We start from the raw sequence: 15,739 nt of genomic DNA on the forward strand, positions 1-15,739 counted from the left end.
ATATATATATATATATATATATATATAAATGAATAATAATAGATGAGTGTACAGATACTAAACTCTTACAGCCGTTTCTACCATGAGGCATGGTAGATATACAGGGATGAATAAACATTGGACAGGGATGGAATAATCCCCAAGGCTTCTTCAGAGAGTCCAAATGTTAGGAAACTAACATGTGAGAAAGTAAGTTAAAATAATAGAGTAGGGTAAAATAAAAATGTAATAGACATAGTAAGGAATAGTAAAAACTTCATTATATATATATATAATGAAGTTCTTACCATTATAGTCTTAGCTTATAATGAAAAGTATTATAGTCTACTTGTTTATATTCTTTTTACTATAGGTACAAGGCTTTGAATTTTGCGGGAGGGGGCTAGTTGATTACATTGACCCCAGTGCTTGACTGGTACTTATTTTACCAACCCTGAAAACATCAACAGTTAAGTCGACCTTGTCAGCATTTGAACTCAGAATGTAAATCTGGAAGAAATGCTGCTAAGCATTTTATTCAGCATGCTAACTATTGTACCAGTTTGCCAATTTAAGTCTACTTATTTATATTGAGTGTTTTTATTTATTGTTTGTACACTCAAATGTATATAATGTACGCATGTGTGCATCCACACACACACCCTACACCCACACAGACACTATGACAATGACTATACAGTCATAATGACTGTGAATAAACTGCTATAAATACACTTTTAGTTTCATATTTTGATCATTAGCAATAGTTGTATATATTTACTTATTTCAACATGTTTCCTTGACAACGCATGAAAACAAAATGTAGAGCATACATAAGGAGGAGTATGAGGGAGGGGAAGAGCAATTATTTGTCCAATTAATTTACTACCAAATACTTGATATCCTCTCACCTTCAGCTATTCCTCCTTCCTTCCACCACCTCAGCACAACTTTAGTCAAGTCTTATTTTTGCTCCTCTCACTTCAAATATTTCTCTAATTGAGCATATGTATGATTGTATTTGTGTGTTTGTGTGAGTTTATGTGAGTGGATAGAGATTGTGTGTGTGTGTGTGTGTACATATATATAATATGTGTGGGAGTATGTATATCTGTCTATATTACTGTTTTTTTAATGTTTAGTTATAAATAAAAACAGTTTAACATTAAGTTGAATCTCAATAGATTTTAGTAAAGCACATATTCATCAACTGCAAAATCACTGTCAGCTATTTCATTGTAAAAGTTAACAAGCATATATATATGAAAACTTGTCTATGAATGCATATACAGGGTGCAGTGAATAAACTGCCGTCTAAATTGTGCAAAAATGAAAATAACACTGACATCTCATTTTAACTGATATATTTACCAAAATTGCACAAAAATATCTTGAAATACTAAAGAATAAAATTTATTCAATAAAATCGCCATTGGCTTCAACCACGGCATCTCTTCGGAATCTCTTGCTACTCTTCCAGATGGTCTCTTTGTTTAAGTTGGTGAATGCTACCATAATCCTTACCTTTAGTTCATCTTTGGTGTTACAAGGAGTTGTGGTAGTTTCTTGCTCAAATGCACCACACACATAATAATCAAGGGGATTGCAGTCTGGGGAGTTAGTTGGCCAGATGTTAGGGGTGGTGTGGTTGCAGAAATTGTCTGATAGCCACGACTGGGTTCTCCTGCTTGTATGGCATGGTGCAGAGTCCTGTTACCAAACATAGGGTCTTCTAGCAGCCACTCTCTTGACCCAGGGCAGCACTACCTTCTCCTGGCACTTGATGTAGGCCTCCGTGTTGAGTCTGAGGCCATGTGGAAAGATGAGTGGAGGCATAATGTCACCATCACTAGTGATCACTCCCAACACCATGATGTTGACTGGATGTTCTTCAAGCGCGAATGCCAAGCAGTACAGCATGTCGTATCCAAATTTCTGGCAGAGTGAATTGCGTCATGATGCAATTTCTCAGACAGTGCCCAACTGACCCTACTATACTGTGTAGTCAACAAAATTAAAAACAAACAATGCACATACACGAAATTAAAAATATAAAATGACGACAATTTACCCATAGCACCCTGTATGTGTGTGTATTAGGTTAAAAACATTTGCATGAACAAAATCAGAATACTCAATATGTATAGTAGAGTGAAATATATATAACTGTACAGTGCATTGGTCATATTACATTGCAGCTCAATTTCATACCTAAGGTTGCTATGTATAAAAACTCAAATTTTTATTCTAATATCAGCACCATATATGAATTGTTACACGTTTCATGTAAAGTTTTTGGTACTGTTTTGAAAATATGTAAGGGGCATAACTCATTGTATCATAATATTTAATGTTAAGAGTCAATTGAAATCATGAAAATACCAATCAGCAAGGATTGATAATATAAATGATACACTGTGGAGATCAGGAGTCTTTCACCACGAGTAGAGGAAGAGAGTGTGAGTGTTCCAAGTAAATATTAAAATATCGATCTATTCAATTATTCAGTTTACTGAAAGGTGAGTCCAGAGGAAGCCCTCTAGCAACTGGTGAGATTAATGCTGTAAGTCAACTCCTGTAGAAAAGACATGAGGAGGGAAAAGATTCCAGAAGGTTGATGTTCTGGGAAAGAAGGACTAGGCCCAGTATTAGGAAAGCGGGATTAGATGCAACAAGAGTGACAAGAGGTGTAGAGTGGATCAGATACCTGAGTGGTGGAGGTATGAGACCACCCAGCTCAAAGCAGAGGTCATTATAGTAGTGATAGAAATGACAAAAAGATAAGTCGGCATGCCTCTGACCAGTGACTAGAGTATGTGTGCAGTAGTGATGGAATACCAATTGGCTAAGTGGCTCTTGAGATCCAGGATGTCAGTGTGCATAGCAGCAACATTACCCAAAATGTGGCCGCAGTGCTCCCATTGTTGGCTTCATTTGAGTCTTGTAAAGTATGAACAGCTTTTGGGGGATGAAATATCTTCTGCCCTAAATAGAAAGGTTAGCTATGCAACTAATGTGTTTGTATCAAGAGAGATCCTCAATGATAGTGAGGCCCTGTATTTGATGCAACTGTGAAGGCTCTGAGTTTCTCCCATGTATGGGGTGGGTTGCCATGCTGTTTTATTTATATGAGTACTGCTTTAACACTTGAGAGGGTTTTTTTTTTCTAATAAAAGAGACAGAATTGGCATGGCCTCACTGGAGAATGCTCTCAAGGTCTCCATTTAATGGATGTTTCCATTACTTTACTCTCATTCTAATATCTTCACTACTTAGAGATGTTAGAAGTGAGAATAATGAGGTGATAATTGACTGGGTTAGAGAAGTGCCTTTCTTTGAAATGGGACACATTGAAGCATACTTCTAATTATTGGAGTATATCACTGAAGAAATTGAGAAATTAACAAGTTTGTTAAGTATGGGAGCATGTTCTTGAGTGCATTGTTTAAGTGTAATGGAAAGGACATTGTCAGTCTGTGACCTTGTTTGTGAGCAGGGCAGAGAAACCTATTGGATTGGAAGAAAGTAAATTTAGAGACAAATACCTCAGGGGCTACAGTGCAGAGTTTGATGTAAAGGTGGTTGCTTTCTCCATGAGTGTACTCAAGGAGCCATCATTGTTTAAAAGAGGAGAGAAAGAGAACTGCAAAGTTGGTGGAGATTTTTTTGAAAAGAAACCAGAAGAAACAGCTGTAGTTTAGAAGGCAGGAAAGTTTGAAAGCAGGAAACGACTACAAGGACTTTTGTTTTGTGGGAGACATGAACAGACATGCCTAAAAGGATGGCCTCAGTCAACTGTCTTGATGTCTTTGGTAGGTTAGGAGTGAACCATATGTGCTGCCAGGAATAATTTACATATAACTGGCAGAGCCCAACCAATTAGATGGTTGTGTTATTTTCCAGTATTTCAGTAGATATTTATCAAGATAGCAACATTTGGTGATGATTTTTGACTGACACATAAATATGGGCATTTATTAAGTTTGTTTAGTTATCAGGCTCTTTTCTGCTTTGCATAACCCCACCATTTTTTGTAACATTTCTGGGTGGTCTGTCTCCACTTTATATTGAATGCAATAGCATGTCCTTTCAAATTCTGGGTATTTGTTTTATAAAAACATACTTGTATGCATGTGCACGTGTAAAAATATATGTTCATGTCTTTGTAAGTGTTTGTGTGGGCATACACACACACATTCTAACATGCTGAATGGAAGTGCTATACTTGGAAGACAGGAGAGCTTTTAAATTTTCCATTTTCCAAATTCCACAAAAACTATGTGGTATTTATGCATATTTTAACTTGTTTTTTTACAGGTGAATTTTACCTCACAGATTATCATTTCAGTATTGCGTGCACGTGCACACATGCACATTTTGATATATATGCCTATATATGTATAGTATATGTGTATTTGTGGGATGAATAATAATCATCATCATTTTCACATCTACTTTTCTGTGTTTGCATGGTTCAGGTGGAATTCATTGAGATAGATTTTATACAAACAGATGCCTTTCCTATTGCTAGTCCTCATCTGTTTCCAAGTAAGGTAATATTTCCCCCCTGCTTGAACATGTTTTCTCAGACAGTACTTGTATGGTAGTAACACTTGCCTACAACTATCATGTGATCTGAAGACAAATATTTGCACACAAATACATATTTATAACAGGTTTCTTTTAGTTTCTATTTATCAAATCTACTCAAAAGACTTTGGTCTGCCCAGGCTGTAGTAGAAGACACTTGAACACTTGTCCAATGTGCCACACAGTGGGACTGAACCTGAAACTATGTAGTTGAAAAACAAACTTTATAACCACACAACCTTGTTGCACATGAGCATGCATGTACATTCATGTATACCAAATTTCCTGTATAACCACTCATGAACATACATGCGTGCACACATACACACCTCCGTTTACTTATCTACCCTTACTTAGGAAAAGATTATTATACTATATTGACCTACCTACTACATTAAAGCATGTGAAGGATTTGGAGAGGGCTACTGTGTGTTGAAGAGGTGAGATGTCTACCTCTCTGAAACAATATGTCATTCAGGTGAAGGAGATTTTTTTTGTCTTCCATTTTTAGAGGGTTGATCAACCCTGTAGAAGTAATTAAATCACCTTCAAATCATGGCTTCTCTTTAAAAGAAAAGAAAGGCTACATAATATAGTCCAAGATAACAGATAGTATGGCCACCAACTCTTTTTGATCATGGGCTGACCCAGGGTTAAACAACAGCAACAGCAACTTTCTTGAAATGAAAATAGCTATATTGACATAGTGATTGTCAAACGATGTGAGTGGGGGAGGGTAGTCTTTGAATTTTTCTAAACATAGTGTCAAGGGTGGGAGTTGGTTCTATTGCTGGGGTATGGTGAGAGTGAGCTGTGGACTGGGGTTCATAAAGTAGATACATTAACCACCACCACACCCGGCTTAGGTCACCCTTAACTACTATCTCTGCTTTTGACTGAAATTCAAAGTGGCAGTGGTGGAATAAGGGGAAGGGTGCGGGTAGCAGTGATAATGATGATTAACCTTATAACATTCTTCAACCCACATGGGTGGGGTGGTAAGTGGATGTTACTAAATTTATTGACATTTTGCTGGAAATAGTGTCATCTCTCTCTCTCTTTCTCTCTCTCTCTCTCTCTCTCTCTCTCTCTCTCTCTCTCTCTCTCTCTCCCTCTCCCTCTCTCTCTCTCTCTCTCTCTCTCTCGTATATATTCACCAATACTTAAATTCACAAGTACACAACAAACATTAAATACACACAGTGCAATAAACACATATGGATATATATTCATATACATACATGCACAAATTGTAACTTGCTATTAGTATAATATATAGAAATATTATCTACATTTAATTTTACAACTGATAGCATAAACACGATAAAGAAGTTGATGGTGTTGTTGCTGTAAACAGAAAGAAATCGTAAGACATTACCCACCTCAGATATGGAAGCTAAAAATAATTGTCCCCTAAGCCCAAGAAAGGTTGTAAGAGGGCAAAATACTTAACTCCGGTTTCTTAGTGTGAAGCAAATGAGAAATATCTCTCAGCCTCTGGTTATGACACCAGCTTGTCATAAGTAATATTCCCAAATGATCTGGTGCCTTACTTCTTGTTGATATCTTTGTAGGCTGGTTTGTGGTATCCATGTGAACTGGCTCGTAGGAACTGAGTTGATTGGGTGAGGGCAACAAGGTGGACACTGGTCATATTAATTGGGTTGACTAGGTTGTGGCAACTGGGTTGACTACTTTGTGGAAACTGAATGGAATGGGTTGTAGCAGCAGAGTGGACTAGATAATGGAAACTAGGTGACCTTGGTCATGTCATCCAGGCAGACTTGATTGACTGGGTTGTGACATCTGGGTGACCTGAGGTATGTAAATGAAATCATTCTGCTCAGAAACAATGAAATTCCATTAGCCAACTTGAAATGAAGCTAGATCATATAAGCTGGCTGTCTAGTCTAATAAAACATCACAACACCCATTTAATCAATTCACTTCTACAGTGTCACAACACTATCTATAACAATGAACTGTACCTATGCATAGTGCTTAGTTTGCTTCTTTTTTTTTTATGACATTACAATCACAGACTGTTAACTAGGAAGAAGATTGTACAATTTGTTTAATATCCAGTCACGGTGTGCAATATAGTTTTATTGCTGTTGTCAATTGAGGTGGCGGTTATAGTGATACTATTTGTTTGCTCTCTGGGTAAATAAAATAAATACCAGTCAAATATTGGTGTTAATTCAGTTGGCTGTATTATGTGCCATTGTAAAAAAAACCTTTGTTATTGCCCTTGTTCACTTTCCAATCATGTAATTTCCAGTTCTATCCTATTGTATGACATCTCAGGCAAATGTCTTCTATTATGACCACAGGCTGGTCAAAAACTTTGTAAGTGAATTTGGTTGTCAAAAACTGAAAGAAGTTTGGTGTGTGTGTCCATCTTTGTCTTGACATCACTCACTAGATATAAATGAGGTCCCATATTTCTAATCTTCTATGAAAATATGTCTGGCTATGGGAAAATATTACCTGCTTGAAAACAGGTCAAGGTTGGTGACAGGGAGGACATCCAGCCATATAAAATTAGCCTCATGCAAGAGTGAAAAAGTGAATTTTAAGATCATGATAAGGATGGCATTAGCTAATCTTATATCTGTAGAGTTACTTGATTGACCCTAGATGGTGGTCCTTATCTTGGAACTTTGCTATACTTTGTGAACTTTCCATTTTATTTTAGTTGATTTCAGTGCAATCCCCTGTGCTTTCTGTAAACTCCCTGAAATGCCTCCCCACTCCTTGTCCAACACCCTTTTGGCAATAAAAAGAAAGATTGTTGTCATTAATTCTCACAACAGTACTGCAACCTCTTATGTTTTTAATTATTCTATATTGCAAATTGAATTTCTTTTGTTTGAGAATGGACAGCATCTTCAATTTTTTGTAGGATTTCAAAAGAAATTTCATTTTTCACTGGTGCTAGGAATATTAAACTACTATGCTTCCATTTAATTCTGTTCCTTTATTAGAAAGAAAAAGAATGCAGTTGCAGTACATGTTGCAAATGATTTTTACATAATCAGTCTTTGTATTTCTCTTGTAACTAAATTTATTCTTTGACTCTGCTCCTACTCTCATCCTATCTTTCAGTTGCAATAGTCTGTAACTAAAACTACTTGGAAAAGAAATCAACGAATCTTTTTAGATATTCTTGCCAAAACCACTAAATTCATTGATATTATTCAAAGTTTAACATGTTTTCCTTGGCATTGTACTATCATTTGTATCTCTACCATAAGTTTTAAATGCAAAATAGTAAGTTTACATTTTTATTTAATTATTTCTGCATGCAAGAGAGGTGTTTGTAACAGTTGATGCTGTGTAATTAGAATGTTGAGTAAAAAAAAAGAAACATGAATTTGTTATTATCAGGTAGTCCAGGTCAGCTTAGCTCGAGTTTAACCAAAGTATTTAATCAACATATATCTATGTCTAGCCAGCTCGCTTTTAATGTGAATGTGTTGTTTTAAAATCTAACACTTTAAAACAAGTGGTTTGCATTTTAAAGATAGTAGGATGATTGTAGGGAAAGATTTATGTTCTGATAGTCAAGTAACTATTTAAAAGCTCCTTTGCTGGCAAAGCAGCTTGCAGTTCAGGCAAACCAAAGATGTGATTTTTGAAAGCAATCCCAGGCTAACCATGATCAAAGTTGTTCCACTCATGAGTCCTTTATCTTTTTGAATATATCTATAAAGACATTGGCTAATATGGCTTTCAATTTTAAAAAGATTGTCTGCTATTTCTAGCAGGTTGAGCAACAACATAGAGGCTCCCTCGTTGTTTTGTCTTAATTGTAGTTGATCATCATCATCATCATCGTCGTCGTTTAACGTCCGCTTTCCATGCTAGCATGGGTTGGACGATTTGACTGAGGACTGGTGGACCAGGAGGCAACACCAGGCTCCAATTTGATTTGGCAGAGTTTCTACAGCTGGATGCCCTTCCTAACGCCAACCACTCCGAGAGTTGGGTAGGTAATTTGTAAATTCAAGCGAAATTGTTCACATGTTATTCTGCTTTTGCTTAACAGTGCACAACAGACTGCAGATACCAAATATCACAGTTCATTTCACAGCAAAGTTACAAGTTTTATGATTTAACCTTAAAATTTGAATAGAAATTATATGTTATTTTTGTCATGATGACATAAATAAGAGATAGGAGTAAAGGGAAAAGGAGTGCTCAAATGATATAGTGAAAGATTGAATCAACTGGGACAATTTGTAAATGCTTTTTACTATAATTCTCCTTTTGGCAATATGTTAAGTTGTTTTTATGTAACTTGAAATATTATCAATTATGTTAGAGTTGTTAGGGGTTAGAACAGACAGCAACATGAGCTTAATTCCTCACATACTTTGACAGTCCCTTTAAGATACACATCAGCATTGGTAGTCACTAACTGGTATAGTCACTCTACTTACTGTTATTCTTGCCTTCTCAACTTGAAAAAAATGAAATTTCCTTATACAAGATACTCTGTTTTAAACAAGTCTGCTTTGAATCGCATTCTGCTTAAAGTCACATTCTTTATAAACAATTTGGTGTTTAGTGTAAGCAGTCTTTCCTCTAAAGAGACTGAAAAAGTTTCCAGAAAAGAAAATATAGTCGGTGCTAGATTAACATTGCTGATGCCATAACAAAATTCAAGTGGTTTTGGTATGAAAGTTTGGTGCTGATTTAATCAGTCAGTTGCTAAACATTGGCTGTGAACCATTCCTCTTTCCTGTTGTTATTGTGTCTACATAACAGAAAATAAGCTAACTTTGAGTAACTTTTCTATAAAAGCTTCAAATATTTCCTTTAACTTTTTTTTTTTCTGTTTCTTGCTTAGCACTTCTGTGTAATGGCACTTTTATATGACTCCTAGTACTGTAAAAGAGAATTATAGAATATAATAATCCTTTCATAAACAGTAAGAGTTAGTTAAGGCCAGTGCTTAACTCCGTCTTCTAAAGCAGTAAGTAAATATGACACAGATCTACTCTTGAATAGAATGCTAGTCTTTTGCAACTGTAAGAAAACCAGAAATATATTATAGAACAGTTTGATATTTAATACCACATTCTATTGTATAACATAATGAGAAATATGATATTACAGATGAGTGAATTGGAATACCTGAGTGAAGATGGCAGAAGACCAGATGGGTGTGTGGTGGTGGGGGGGTCAATATTTTCTGCCCTGAAGAAACGGGCTAGTTTTTGGGATCCTATCCTAGCTATGTTAAGGGTATGTTTTTGCCAGATGTGATCCTAGGTGATAGTGAGGCCTCTGGTTGCATGCTGCTTACGTTTAGTGGGAGTAATATATAAATTTGGAAAACATGTAAAGCACTTAGGGTTATCAGTTCACATTCAGGTGGAAACGCTCTGGCTGGGTTGGGCCAGAGCACCACCACAATTCTGATCTTCCACCATTCCTCATACTGAGTTCTGGTACCACAAGATCTCAAGACCAGCAATTTCAGGGGAGGGGTTAAGTCAGTTAGATTGATCCCAGTGCTCAACTGGTACTTATTTTATTGGCCCCAAAAGGATGAAGGGCAAAGTTGACCTCGGCAGAATTTTGATAATTATAATAATAATAATAATAATAATCCTTTCTACTAAAGGCACAAGGCCTGAAATTTGGGAGGAGGGGACTAGTCAATTACATTGACCCCAGTGTTTCAGTGGTACTTATTTCATTGACTCCGAAAGGATGAAAGGCAAAGTCATCCTCAGGTTGTAAAGATGGATGAAATACCACGAAGAATTTTGCCCAGTATGCTAATGATTCTACCAGCTCACCACCTTATTATAATAATGATGATGATGATGGTTTTAACATAGGTACAAAGCTTGAAATTTGGAGGAACAGGATTAGTCAATGAAATCAGCCTATAGGAATGAATTTACACTTTACTGTATCAATTCCAAAAGGATGAAAGACAACACTGACCTCAGTAAAGTTTGATGATGATGACATTGACAATGAATTCTTTTCTTTGCCACAAGAGTATCAGATGAAAAGGGTAATTCAAAAACATTACATAACAGAGAAATCAAATGAGAAAAATAAAAGTACACATACTATACAAATAGCTGATGATGCAATCCTTCTTATTGAGGAGAACCTCTAATTATGGCTAATCAAAGAACTCCACAAATCCAAGACAATCCTGACCACCAAAGCAAGTGGTCTCTCCCAAATGTCATCTAATATTCTAAGATTAGATCCAGTGTCATCGCTCGCTTTCCTTTCAGTAAATTTATTGGAGGAAAACACCTATTTCCACCTGCCACTTTCCTTTCCAAATGGAACTTGAAAAAGTCAGTGAAAAAGTCTATCTTCAATCCTTTCAAACTCACTTGCCCCACAACCTCTTTTGCCACAAGACAGAGGAAAACTGCTTGCACTTTCCAGCTAAAAGAGGGTGGAGGAGTGCTCTTCACAATGAACAGGCAACAACAGCTGCTAAACATAATTCTGCAAGTCTGAAATACCAGGACACTGAACAAGTGCACATAGAACAGTAATAATGTTTTCTTACATAGAAACAAGGCATCAAATTTGGGGAAGGGAACAGTTTATTGTATTCAACCCAGTACTTGATTAGCTCTTTATTTTATCATACTTAGAAAGATAAAAAGCAAATTTACTGTAGTAATAGTAGTGGTGGTGGTGGTGGTGCCACTGCCATCAGAAATTTGGTGGAGGTGAGGAATTGCTTATATTGATCTCAGTGAGATCTGAACTCAGGAACATGCAGCTAATATTGAAAGGCATTATTTAGGCCAGTGATCTACTGTTTCTGGCTCAAAACCACAAATTTGTAGTGGTGGGCTATAGCCAATAGTATCGATTTTTGTTTATTATTGGTTCTTATTTTATATCAACATACCCCAGGAGGAATTAAATATAAAATTAGCACCAATGAATTGAGAAATGAAATCAAAATACAGGTTGGTATATAATAATAATAATAATAATAATAATAATAATAATAATCCTTTCTACCATATAAGCACAAGGCCTAAAATTTTAGGAGAGTGAGTAATCGATTACATCTATCTTAGTGCTCCAATGATACTTATTTCACTAACCCTGAAAAGATGAAAGGCTAAAGTCAACCTGGGTGGAATTTGAACTCAGAACGAAAAGCCAGAAGAAATGCCACTAAGCATTTTGTCCAGCATGCTATCAATCCTGCTAAGTATTTTGAGGGTGGGGAGCAAATCAATACCATTCAGTATTTGATTGGTACTTTTATTTTGATTGACTCAGGGTGTATGAAAGGCAAAGTTGACCTCAGTGGGATTTGAATTAAGACATAAAGAGCCACAGTAAATACCACAAGGCATTTTGTCCTGCGCCCTAACAATTCTGCCAGTCCTGTTTCTTAAAACTTTCATTTCAGCTATTTATTTGAAATCCTTTTTATCACTTTCTCCATCATCATCATCATCATCATGTGTGTGTGTGTGTGTGTCTCTCTCTCTCTCTCTCTCTCTCTCTCTCTCTCTCTCTCTCTCTCCACTCCCTGTTTCCTTCCATCCATGCCATTCATGAGCAAAAAGTTCATAATTTAAGTGTAATTCTGTTCATAATTTCAAAAAGTTCATAATTTAAGAGTAATTCAAGTGTAAATAGGTAAATGGCAGTGGCAGTGGGAGAGAGAGAGGGGGTACTACAAACACTTTAAGCATAGAAGAATCAGAATATTTCAAGAATTTTGTTCAAGATGAGTATCAATGACCTGACTGGGGTACCTGGCCACCCATACCACCCTACCTGCTATTACTGGCTTACTGCTGAAAACTATGAGGGGGTAAACTCCCAGTATGCAGTCTGCTGCTAGGGTTCTATTTGATTCCTGTCTGTAGGCATTTCTCTTCACTTCTCAGACTTTCTAGAAAAAGTATAAACATCCTAATATCTCATTTCTGTCCCTCTTCTTACATTACTTTGTAAATCTATGCGGCTAAGTGTTTGAATCTGTTTAAAGACATAGTAAATTATAGTAAATAAATAAAGCCTGATGTAGGCTACTATAGATATTATCAACATCATCATTGTAACAAACTGTCATCACTGCCAAACAGAGATGAAAGAGCAAGTTTTAAGAGTTATTGTTTATCTTACTTAGACCTGGCTGAGCAGACCTATGAGCAAAGACATTCCAACCATGACCCTCTCATCTAAGTATCAGTGACTAAAGTGTCCAGTGTCTTTTTTTTTTTTTTAGACTATTGAATATGATTTGAGAAAGATTTAGCTGCCATTTCTAGCAGGCCAAACAACCACTTAAAGGCCTCCCTCATTGAAGAAATTGTCCAGGGTGGTGGCTAGTAGATTCTTGTATAATTAATAGATTTCAAAGCGAAAGTGTTTAAGCAGTAACTTGTCTGTGGCTGCGAGAATCCATTCACAAGAACAATCTAGGACTTTGTTTTTTATGGTATAGGAATTTTTTTTATCTTACTGCATTCCTACATATTCAGCTACATGTGTTGTGCAGGGTGGGGTAAGACAGACAGACATAAATTCATTGATTTAGAGGTGGATTTCTGTGTTGATTTCATACTGTTTGTTTTGTTTACTTTATATTTATGATGCTGTTTTTACAGTTTCATTATCTGTTTGTTGTTTGTTTTTTTTAAGCTACAGAATTATAAAACACAACTTACCATCGTTAAGAAATCTTAGAATTTTCCAAAACTTATTTGACCTGTTTGAATTTCTGGTACAATCCCATTGATAATGTCCTGCTATATGGAGTTGAGGAGCTGACTTGTGTTGTTGTTGTTGTTGTTGCTTCAACAGTCAGAATTTGGTAACTAATTACTGCTGGTGTTCTACCTTTCTCTCTCTCTTTCTCTCCTCTCACTCATTCTATTTCATTTCACTCCTCTCTCCTCTCTCTTTCTATCTTTGTATCTTTTATCATTCCCCTTCTTAATCTCTTCACTACTTCATATCACTTCTCATTTTCTCTCTCTCTTTATCTTACATTCTATCTATTTTCTCTATCCTCTCTTCAAAAGGTGTTTTTGTGGACTTCCATTAATGAAGGCTAAAAAGGCCAACCATCCAACTCATTTCTAAGGCAGAAAGTTTTTACCAGTTACAATATAGCTTCCTTTCCACCCTGAGAGAAACAGTGTAAAAACCCATTTATTTATATGTTTATCTCTCCCCCCTCCTCTTCACTTGTATCTTATCTCTCTCTCCTCCCACTACACCAGCACTTCTGCCCCTGTGCTACCATTTCTGTCTTCTGCTATTTTATTGTAGCTTCCTCCTATCTACTTCTTCAACTTTTAGCTTGTTTGACTTCTTTCTCTTTATCTTGTTCTTCTAATTTCTACTGTCTTTCTCTTCTTCCTCTAGCCTTTCTTTTTTTTTTTTCTCTTTTGACTTTTCTTTTATCTCAGTGTTCTTTTTTCCTTTTTGCTTTTATTTTTCCTGCTCTAAATTTCTTCTACAGGTTTCCTTCTCTCTCTTCTTTCTCCTTTACTTGCAGTTTCTTTTCCTCTTCTAATTTCTTCTTTAAGTTTCTTTCAGCCTCTGTCTTCTTTTTCTCTTTTCACTCTTCTGAAACCACCCTAGCTACACTGCTTCCTGCAAACAACTGCTGATTATAATGGTATTTCATTTCAACCACTGACGCCACTACTCTCTTTTCTTTCTTCTCTCTTTATTTTTGTTTTTTTCTCTGTGGGAACAAGAGTATGGGACTGGTGTTAAAATTGAAGTAGCCAAAATCTATCACCATCATCATTCCATTACCTAACCCTCCTCCACTACACTGCTATTGCCCCACTCCCACCATTGCCTCTAACAATATCAGTAGCAACACTAAGGCACAACTATCCTTTCCTCCCTTACCCACCTCCCAATAGTCCGGGGGGGGGGGCAGTTCTTGCTTCCTTATATGGGACATCATCTTAAGGGCAGCCCTGGCACTAACTGCACTACTATCAAAACTATTTCTATCATCACTGTCATAACTAATTACTGCCATCACCATCAGTGATTCCATTATTATTGTAACTAGCAACTTGCTAACAACTTCTCTGTCAACACCATTACTTTACCCACCACCATGTATAGATAAGTGAGTGAATGAGAGAGAGAGAGAGAGAGAGTGTGTGTGTGTGTGTATGATTGTTACATAGTTACTAGATTGAAGGTGAGTGAGGATTAAAAACAAGAAATGAACAAGGGAGGTGGTTGGAGCCAGTGAATGAAGAGAGAGAGTTATAGAAAGAGATAAGATGGGAGAGAAGGTGTGTGTGTGTGGAAGAGGGTGAAATTTGGGGGTATGAGGTCAGGAGGAAACCAGGAAGTTACACATTGGTACTGTTGTGAATTCCAGCAGTTTATAATGCCAAGGTAAAGAAGGTTGTGATAGTGGCAGTGGTGGTGCTTGTGTTAGTCTCTCATTCTTTTATATTTCCTTTATTAACACAATTGTAAATGTACAGCAAAATTGAGGTTGCAGTTGTGGTTTACCTGTAGGTTGGGGCTACTTGAACACATTACTGCCTTGCTCCAGTACACACACACACACACACACACACACAAAGTAAGTTGGACTTCTATTTCGTTATTCAGTCTAATCAGTTTAGCATGTTTGCATACAGCTGTACATGTATAATGAAAATGCCTTGTTGCCAAGGAAGGTTTTTAAACTTGGTTGGTGTCTGTTCCATGGTGCATGAGGAGTTCAACATGGTAAGATCTGATGAAGCACACCAACAATTACACACACAACGAGAGTCCAGATCCAGTGGCAAAGTAAGCCATAACCATTGGAGAATCTGGTCTGAGACTGAGTGACTTGGATCTATTTTAAAACGGGGGCGCCAGTATTGGATCTATTTTAAAACGGGGGCACCAGTATTTTCTTAACGAAACACTAACGAAACACTTTGAAACTTGGGACACTGGTAAAATGTCATATAAAACATCTTTTACTCTTAGTCTTCTTAACAAAAAAAAGGAATTCGTAAGTTATTCCATGTTAAAGTTGTCGTATTTCTGTAATTTCAACCAATCACTGACGTCTATTCAGCTGAATAGAGTTACTGCTGGTTGGTCATAAAAATGTTATTCCCTGTGACATATTTCATCCGATTTAATCGTAATTTATACGCATATA

The 15,739-nt window shown here is 36.6% G+C and overlaps 2 protein-coding genes across 3 annotated transcripts in view; one reads left to right on the plus strand and one right to left on the minus strand.

Moving 5' to 3' along the window:
• The window catches only part of LOC106883252 (uncharacterized G-patch domain protein DDB_G0278987), a 74,055-nt gene extending 60,310 nt beyond the window's left edge, over positions 1-13,745 (minus strand). Inside the window, exon 1 of the mRNA XM_014934186.2 lies at positions 13,263-13,745. The gene's annotated coding sequence lies outside the window, so the exon portion shown is untranslated. The remainder of the gene's footprint in view (positions 1-13,262) is intronic.
• The window catches only part of LOC106883251 (set1/Ash2 histone methyltransferase complex subunit ASH2), a 154,711-nt gene that overhangs the window by 126,176 nt on the left and 12,796 nt on the right, over positions 1-15,739 (plus strand). The gene's annotated exons all lie outside the window — the stretch shown is intronic.

Source organism: Octopus bimaculoides, chromosome 3 (assembly GCF_001194135.2).
Source record: "Octopus bimaculoides isolate UCB-OBI-ISO-001 chromosome 3, ASM119413v2, whole genome shotgun sequence".
In the NCBI taxonomy this organism is placed as follows: Eukaryota; Metazoa; Mollusca; class Cephalopoda; order Octopoda; family Octopodidae; genus Octopus; species Octopus bimaculoides.